Below are 9,259 nucleotides of genomic sequence, written 5' to 3' on the forward strand. Positions count from 1 at the left end.
GTGATAATCAGACCAGCAGGTAGTGTTTTCACGAATGCACAGAGATGGTCCCGTTATGACTCCAGACCCCTGCAGTGTCAGTCGCACTGGTTGACGCTGAAGATGAAGACGGATCAGGGTCTGAATCAGGAGAGTTTGCGTCTCTGTCAGTTTCGGTTCCGGTTTCAACATCGCCTGAACTTTCACTGCTGTCACTATCTAGAATCCTCGCTCTCGCCTGTGTATGTTTTCTCTTTTTTTCCACTGTTTTAGATGTACCTGTGTTCACTGTAGGTGTAACTTTAGCTGGAACACGATTAGCTTTTCGCTTTGGCATTTGGACGTCATGACGTCATCAACCTTCCGGGTTAAAAAATAATAATTTAATAAGTAAGGAATCATAGCAGAGTAATTCCGATACACCGGCCTTACGGGGATAACTTTTACACTGTAAATCCTCTATATCGTGCTTACGGGAATAGATCGGAGACGGGCAAGCCGGTTTTTCGGCCATACGGGGTAAGCGGGTTAAAGTTCTGAGTCTTAAAGAAGACACTATTTGCTCTTTACCAAATATAAGGCCAGCTCAGGCAAACATTTAAAAGAAATGGGTCTTCCACCCTGTCTGGTAATAATGGCCACATGGCATTCCACAGAGGTCAGTTCTGGGTCAACCGCTCTTTTCTATGTACAATACATCTCTGGGACGGATGATTGAGTCTCGTGGCTTCTCGTGCCACGGCTATGCCGATGACACCAAGCTCTATTTGCCCTTCCAGCGCTACGACCCATGGTATCCGGCCCGATCGGTAGGGGGATTAGCTAAGGTGGTAGAGCGCTCGCTTAGCATGCGAGAGGTAGCGGGATAGATACCCGCATCCTCCAATTACTGCACTTTTCCCAGAGTGAAAAACTAACTCTGAGAACCTTTTTAGGAACCGCTGCGCAAATTCATGTGTTGTCCAGCTAAGCCAATCATCTTACACCTTGTCTGGTAAAGTGGACATTCTCCGCTGCATGCAGGGGGATTAGCTCAAATGGTAGAGCGCTCGCTTTGCATGCGAGAAGTAGCGGGATCGATGCCTGCATCCTCCAAGTGCCGCTCTTTTCCCAGTGTCAAAAACTAACTCTGAGAACCTTTATAGGAACAGCTGCACAAATTCATGCGTTATACAGCGACGCCAATCATCTTTCACCCTGTCTGGTAATGTGGAGATTTTCCATGGCATGCAGGGGGATTAGCTCAGATGGTAGAGCGCTCGCTTAGCATGCGAGAAGTAGCGGGATCGACGCCTGCATCCTCCAAAAACTGCGCTGTTCTCAGTGTCAAAAACTATCCCTGGGTATCTTCTTACGAATTCATGCATAGTACAACTAAGCCAATCATCTCACACTGTCTGGTAATGTGGAGATTCTCCATTGCATGAAGGGGGATTAGCTAGAGTGGTAGAGTGCTTGCTTTGCATGTGAGAGGTAGTGGGATCCTCCTGCGTCCTCCAAAAAATGCTCTGTTGTCAGTGTCAAAAACTATCCTTGAGAACCTTTTAAGGTACAGCTGCACACATTCATGCCTTTATCAAGCCAGGCAATCATGTGGCAGCCCTGCAATGCATACAATCATGCAGATGTGGGCCAGCAGCTGCAGCTAATGTTCGCTTCAACCATCATATTGGGCTATGTAAGTAAGTCTCACGTCTTGGCATTTCAGTCGAGAAAGATGAGTGCAAGTAAACATACAGGCCCTTAACTTAACCCTCTTACCCCTGAGTTCCCACAGTATCATGTCCCATAAGCCTATATTCCCCAGAGAAACAGCACGCCAACCCTGAATTCCTGGGCCAAACTCAACATTTTAATTTGAACATTTTTAGGCCTTGAAACAACTTATAATAATGTATTTGTGTAATATTACTTTGAAAATGGAGCAGTTCAGTGTTTTTACTAAACTTAACTAGAGAAATTACGAAAAAATGCTCGCTAAAATCCTTTTACTCATTTAGAAGTACCATACGAGCATCAGCGTGGTCAATGCCTTTGAATAAATTCAAGTAAATAATAAATAAATAAATGCATTTTAGCGCCAAAAGTCAAGTTTCTGGTGATAATCAGACCAGCAGGTAGTGTTTTCACGAATGCACAGAGATGGTCCCGTTATGACTCCAGACCCCTGCAGTGTCAGTCGCACTGGTTGACGCTGAAGATGAAGACGGATCAGGGTCTGAATCAGGAGAGTTTGCGTCTCTGTCAGTTTCGGTTCCGGTTTCAACATCGCCTGAACTTTCACTGCTGTCACTATCTAGAATCCTCGCTCTCGCCTGTGTATGTTTTCTCTTTTTTTCACTGTTTTAGATGTACCTGTGTTCACTGTAGGTGTAACTTTAGCTGGAACACGATTAGCTTTTCGCTTTGGCATTTGGACGTCATGACGTCATCAACCTTCCGGGTTAAAAAATAATAATTGAATAAGTAAGGAATCATAGCAGAGTAATTCCGGTACACCGGCCTTACGGGGATAACTTTTACACTGTAAATCCTCTATATCGTCCTTACGGGAATAGATCGGAGACGGGCAAGCCGGTTTTTCGGCCATACGGGGTAAGCGGGTTAAAGTTCTGAGTCCTAAACAAGACACTATTTGCTCTTTACCAAATATAAGGCCAGCTCAGGCAAACATTTAAAAGAAATGGGTCTTCCACCCTGTCTGGTAATAATGGCCACATGGCATTCCACAGAGGTCAGTTCTGGGTCAACCGCTCTTTTCTATCTACAATACATCTCTGGGACGGATGATTGAGTCTCGTGGCTTCTCGTGCCACGGCTATGCCGATGACACCAAGCTCTATTTGCCCTTCCAGCGCTACGACCCATGGTATCAAGTGCCGCTCTTTTCCCAGTGTCAAAAACTAACTCTGAGAACCTTTATAGGAACAGCTGCACAAATTCATGCGTTATACAGCGACGCCAATCATCTTTCACCCTGTCTGGTAATGTGGAGATTTTCCATGGCATGCTGGGGGATTAGCTCAGATGGTAGAGCGCTCGCTTAGCATGCGAGAAGTAGCGGGATCGACGCCTGCATCCTCCAAAAACTGCGCTGTTCTCAGTGTCAAAAACTATCCCTGGGTATCTTCTTACGAATTCATGCATAGTACAACTAAGCCAATCATCTCACACTGTCTGGTAATGTGGAGATTCTCCATTGCATGAAGGGGGATTAGCTAGAGTGGTAGAGTGCTTGCTTTGCATGTGAGAGGTAGTGGGATCCTCCTGCGTCCTCCAAAAAATGCTCTGTTGTCAGTGTCAAAAACTATCCTTGAGAACCTTTTAAGGTACAGCTGCACACATTCATGCCTTTATCAAGCCAGGCAATCATGTGGCAGCCCTGCAATGCATACAATCATGCAGATGTGGGCCAGCAGCTGCAGCTAATGTTCGCTTCAACCATCACATTGGGCTATGTAAGTAAGTCTCACGTCTTGGCATTTCAGTCGAGAAAGATGAGTGCAAGTAAACATACAGGCCCTTAACTTAACCCTCTTACCCCTGAGTTCCCACAGTATCATGTCCCATAAGCCTATATTCCCCAGAGAAACAGCACGCCAACCCTGAATTCCTGGGCCAAACTCAACATTTTAATTTGAACATTTTTAGGCCTTGAAACAACTTATAATAATGTATTTGTGTAATATTACTTTGAAAATGGAGCAGTTCAGTGTTTTTACTAAACTTAACTAGAGAAATTACGAAAAAATGCTCGCTAAAATCCTTTTACTCATTTAGAAGTACCATACGAGCATCAGCGTGGTCAATGCCTTTGAATAAATTCAAGTAAATAATAAATAAATAAATGCATTTTAGCGCCAAAAGTCAAGTTTCTGGTGATAATCAGACCAGCAGGTAGTGTTTTCACGAATGCACAGAGATGGTCCCGTTATGACTCCAGACCCCTGCAGTGTCAGTCGCACTGGTTGACGCTGAAGATGAAGACGGATCAGGGTCTGAATCAGGAGAGTTTGCGTCTCTATCAGTTTCGGTTCCGGTTTCAACATCGCCTGAACTTTCACTGCTGTCACTATCTAGAATCCTCGCTCTCGCCTGTGTATGTTTTCTCTTTTTTTCCACTGTTTTAGATGTACCTGTGTTCACTGTAGGTGTAACTTTAGCTGGAACACGATTAGCTTTTCGCTTTGGCATTTGGACGTCATGACGTCATCAACCTTCCGGGTTAAAAAATAATAATTTAATAAGTAAGGAATCATAGCAGAGTAATTCCGATACACCGGCCTTACGGGGATAACTTTTACACTGTAAATCCTCTATATCGTGCTTACGGGAATAGATCGGAGACGGGCAAGCCGGTTTTTCGGCCATACGGGGTAAGCGGGTTAAAGTTCTGAGTCCTAAAGAAGACACTATTTGCTCTTTACCAAATATAAGGCCAGCTCAGGCAAACATTTAAAAGAAATGGGTCTTCCACCCTGTCTGGTAATAATGGCCACATGGCATTCCACAGAGGTCAGTTCTGGGTCAACCGCTCTTTTCTATGTACAATACATCTCTGGGACGGATGATTGAGTCTCGTGGCTTCTCGTGCCACGGCTATGCCGATGACACCAAGCTCTATTTGCCCTTCCAGCGCTACGACCCATGGTATCCGGCCCGATCGGTAGGGGGATTAGCTCAGGTGGTAGAGCGCTCGCTTAGCATGCGAGAGGTAGCGGGATCGATACCCGCATCCTCCAATTACTGCACTTTTCCCAGAGTGAAAAACTAACTCTGAGAACCTTTTTAGGAACCGCTGCGCAAATTCATGTGTTGTCCAACTAAGCCAATCATCTTACACCTTGTCCGGTAAAGTGGACATTCTCTGCTGCATGCAGGGGGATTAGCTCAAATGGTAGAGCGCTCGCTTTGCATGCGAGAAGTAGCGGGATCGATGCCTGCATCCTCCAAGTGCCGCTCTTTTCCCAGTGTCAAAAACTAACTCTGAGAACCTTTATAGGAACAGCTGCACAAATTCATGCGTTATACAGCGACGCCAATCATCTTTCACCCTGTCTGGTAATGTGGAGATTTTCCATGGCATGCAGGGGGATTAGCTCAGATGGTAGAGCGCTCGCTTAGCATGCGAGAAGTAGCGGGATCGACGCCTGCATCCTCCAAAAACTGCGCTGTTCTCAGTGTCAAAAACTATCCCTGGGTATCTTCTTGCGAATTCATGCATAGTACAACTAAGCCAATCATCTCACACTGTCTGGTAATGTGGAGATTCTCCATTGCATGAAGGGGGATTAGCTAGAGTGGTAGAGTGCTTGCTTTGCATGTGAGAGGTAGTGGGATCCTCCTGCGTCCTCCAAAAAATGCTCTGTTGTCAGTGTCAAAAACTATCCTTGAGAACCTTTTAAGGTACAGCTGCACACATTCATGCCTTTATCAAGCCAGGCAATCATGTGGCAGCCCTGCAATGCATACAATCATGCAGATGTGGGCCAGCAGCTGCAGCTAATGTTCGCTTCAACCATCATATTGGGCTATGTAAGTAAGTCTCACGTCTTGGCATTTCAGTCGAGAAAGATGAGTGCAAGTAAACATACAGGCCCTTAACTTAACCCTCTTACCCCTGAGTTCCCACAGTATCATGTCCCATAAGCCTATATTCCCCAGAGAAACAGCACGCCAACCCTGAATTCCTGGGCCAAACTCAACATTTTAATTTGAACATTTTTAGGCCTTGAAACAACTTATAATAATGTATTTGTGTAATATTACTTTGAAAATGGAGCAGTTCAGTGTTTTTACTAAACTTAACTAGAGAAATTACGAAAAAATGCTCGCTAAAATCCTTTTACTCATTTAGAAGTACCATACGAGCATCAGCGTGGTCAATGCCTTTGAATAAATTCAAGTAAATAATAAATAAATAAATGCATTTTAGCGCCAAAAGTCAAGTTTCTGGTGATAATCAGACCAGCAGGTAGTGTTTTCACGAATGCACAGAGATGGTCCCGTTATGACTCCAGACCCCTGCAGTGTCAGTCGCACTGGTTGACGCTGAAGATGAAGACGGATCAGGGTCTGAATCAGGAGAGTTTGCGTCTCTGTCAGTTTCGGTTCCGGTTTCAACATCGCCTGAACTTTCACTGCTGTCACTATCTAGAATCCTCGCTCTCGCCTGTGTATGTTTTCTCTTTTTTTCCACTGTTTTAGATGTACCTGTGTTCACTGTAGGTGTAACTTTAGCTGGAACACGATTAGCTTTTCGCTTTGGCATTTGGACGTCATGACGTCATCAACCTTCCGGGTTAAAAAATAATAATTTAATAAGTAAGGAATCATAGCAGAGTAATTCCGATACACCGGCCTTACGGGGATAACTTTTACACTGTAAATCCTCTATATCGTGCTTACGGGAATAGATCGGAGACGGGCAAGCCGGTTTTTCGGCCATACGGGGTAAGCGGGTTAAAGTTCTGAGTCCTAAAGAAGACACTATTTGCTCTTTACCAAATATAAGGCCAGCTCAGGCAAACATTTAAAAGAAATGGGTCTTCCACCCTGTCTGGTAATAATGGCCACATGGCATTCCACAGAGGTCAGTTCTGGGTCAACCGCTCTTTTCTATGTACAATACATCTCTGGGACGGATGATTGAGTCTCGTGGCTTCTCGTGCCACGGCTATGCCGATGACACCAAGCTCTATTTGCCCTTCCAGCGCTACGACCCATGGTATCCGGCCCGATCAGTAGGGGGATTAGCTCAGGTGGTAGAGCGCTAGCTTAGCATGCGAGAGGTAGCGGGATCGATACCCGCATCCTCCAATTACTGCACTTTTCCCAGAGTGAAAAACTAACTCTGAGAACCTTTTTAGGAACCGCTGCGCAAATTCATGTGTTGTCCAACTAAGCCAATCATCTTACACCTTGTCTGGTAAAGTGGACATTCTCTGCTGCATGCAGAGGGATTAGCTCAAATGGTAGAGCGCTCGCTTTGCATGCGAGAAGTAGCGGGATCGATGCCTGCATCCTCCAAGTGCCGCTCTTTTCCCAGTGTCAAAAACTAACTCTGAGAGCCTTTATAGGAACAGCTGCACAAATTCATGCGTTATACAGCGACGCCAATCATCTTTCACCCTGTCTGGTAATGTGGAGATTTTCCATGGCATGCAGGGGGATTAGCTCAGATGGTAGAGCGCTCGCTTAGCATGCGAGAAGTAGCGGGATTGACACCTGCATCCTCCAAAAACTGCGCTGTTCTCAGTGTCAAAAACTATCCCTGGGTATCTTCTTACGAATTCATGCATAGTACAACTAAGCCAATCATCTCACACTGTCTGGTAATGTGGAGATTCTCCATTGCATGAAGGGGGATTAGCTAGAGTGGTAGAGTGCTTGCTTTGCGTGTGAGAGGTAGTGGGATCCTCCTGCGTCCTCCAAAAAATGCTCTGTTGTCAGTGTCAAAAACTATCCTTGAGAACCTTTTAAGGTACAGCTGCACACATTCATGCCTTTATCAAGCCAGGCAATCATGTGGCAGCCCTGCAATGCATACAATCATGCAGATGTGGGCCAGCAGCTGCAGCTAATGTTCGCTTCAACCATCATATTGGGCTATGTAAGTAAGTCTCACGTCTTGGCATTTCAGTCGAGAAAGATGAGTGCAAGTAAACATACAGGCCCTTAACTTAACCCTCTTACCCCTGAGTTCCCACAGTATCATGTCCCATAAGCCTATATTCCCCAGAGAAACAGCACGCCAACCCTGAATTCCTGGGCCAAACTCAACATTTTAATTTGAACATTTTTAGGCCTTGAAACAACTTATAATAATGTATTTGTGTAATATTACTTTGAAAATGAAGCAGTTCAGTGTTTTTACCAAACTTAACTAGAGAAATTACGAAAAAATGCTCGCTAAAATCCTTTTACTCATTTAGAAGTACCATACGAGCATCAGCGTGGTCAATGCCTTTGAATAAATTCAAGTAAATAATAAATAAATAAATGCATTTTAGCGCCAAAAGTCAAGTTTCTGGTGATAATCAGACCAGCAGGTAGTGTTTTCACGAATGCACAGAGATGGTCCCGTTATGACTCCAGACCCCTGCAGTGTCAGTCGCACTGGTTGACGCTGAAGATGAAGACGGATCAGGGTCTGAATCAGGAGAGTTTGCGTCTCTATCAGTTTCGGTTCCGGTTTCAACATCGCCTGAACTTTCACTGCTGTCACTATCTAGAATCCTCGCTCTCGCCTGTGTATGTTTTCTCTTTTTTTCACTGTTTTAGATGTACCTGTGTTCACTGTAGGTGTAACTTTAGCTGGAACACGATTAGCTTTTCGCTTTGGCATTTGGACGTCATGACGTCATCAACCTTCCGGGTTAAAAAATAATAATTTAATAAGTAAGGAATCATAGCAGAGTAATTCCGATACACCGGCCTTACGGGGATAACTTTTACACTGTAAATCCTCTATATCGTGCTTACGGGAATAGATCGGAGACGGGCAAGCCGGTTTTTCGGCCATACGGGGTAAGCGGGTTAAAGTTCTGAGTCCTAAAGAAGACACTATTTGCTCTTTACCAAATATAAGGCCAGCTCAGGCAAACATTTAAAAGAAATGGGTCTTCCACCCTGTCTGGTAATAATGGCCACATGGCATTCCACAGAGGTCAGTTCTGGGTCAACCGCTCTTTTCTATGTACAATACATCTCTGGGACGGATGATTGAGTCTCGTGGCTTCTCGTGCCACGGCTATGCCGATGACACCAAGCTCTATTTGCCCTTCCATCGCTACGACCCATGGTTTCCGGCCTGCTCGGTAGGGGGATTAGCTCAGGTGGTAGAGCGCTCGCTTAGCATGCGAGAGGTAGCGGGATCGATACCCGCATCCTCCAATTACTGCACTTTTCCCAGAGTGAAAAACTAACTCTGAGAACCTTTTTAGGAACCGCTGCGCAAATTCATGCGTTATACAGCGACGCCAATCATCTTTCACCCTGTCTGGTAATGTGGAGATTTTCCATGGCATGCAGGGGGATTAGCTCAGATGGTAGAGCGCTCGCTTAGCATGCGAGAAGTAGCGGGATCGACGCCTGCATCCTCCAAAAACTGCGCTGTTCTCAGTGTCAAAAACTATCCCTGGGTATCTTCTTACGAATTCATGCATAGTACAACTAAGCCAATCATCTCACACTGTCTGGTAATGTGGAGATTCTCCATTGCATGAAGGGGTGCAAGTAAACATGATGTGATCTCAGTGATTTTGACTGTGGCATGATT

The 9,259-nt window shown here is 45.1% G+C and overlaps 3 non-coding genes across 3 annotated transcripts; all 3 read left to right on the forward strand.

The window, feature by feature from the left end:
* Nucleotides 1–4,648: 4,648 nt before the first annotated feature.
* Nucleotides 4,649–4,721, forward strand: trnaa-agc (transfer RNA alanine (anticodon AGC)). The gene has a single exon. It is a non-coding gene; the product is annotated as a tRNA-Ala (tRNA).
* A 2,004-nt stretch (nucleotides 4,722–6,725) lies between these two features.
* trnaa-agc (transfer RNA alanine (anticodon AGC)) lies at nucleotides 6,726–6,798 on the forward strand. Its single transcript has one exon. It is a non-coding gene; the product is annotated as a tRNA-Ala (tRNA).
* Nucleotides 6,799–8,801: 2,003 nt separating this feature from the next.
* Nucleotides 8,802–8,874, forward strand: trnaa-agc (transfer RNA alanine (anticodon AGC)). Its single transcript has one exon. It is a non-coding gene; the product is annotated as a tRNA-Ala (tRNA).
* Nucleotides 8,875–9,259: the final 385 nt, after the last annotated feature.

Source organism: Ictalurus punctatus, chromosome 14 (genome assembly GCF_001660625.3).
Source record: "Ictalurus punctatus breed USDA103 chromosome 14, Coco_2.0, whole genome shotgun sequence".
NCBI classification, from domain to species: domain Eukaryota; kingdom Metazoa; phylum Chordata; class Actinopteri; order Siluriformes; family Ictaluridae; genus Ictalurus; species Ictalurus punctatus.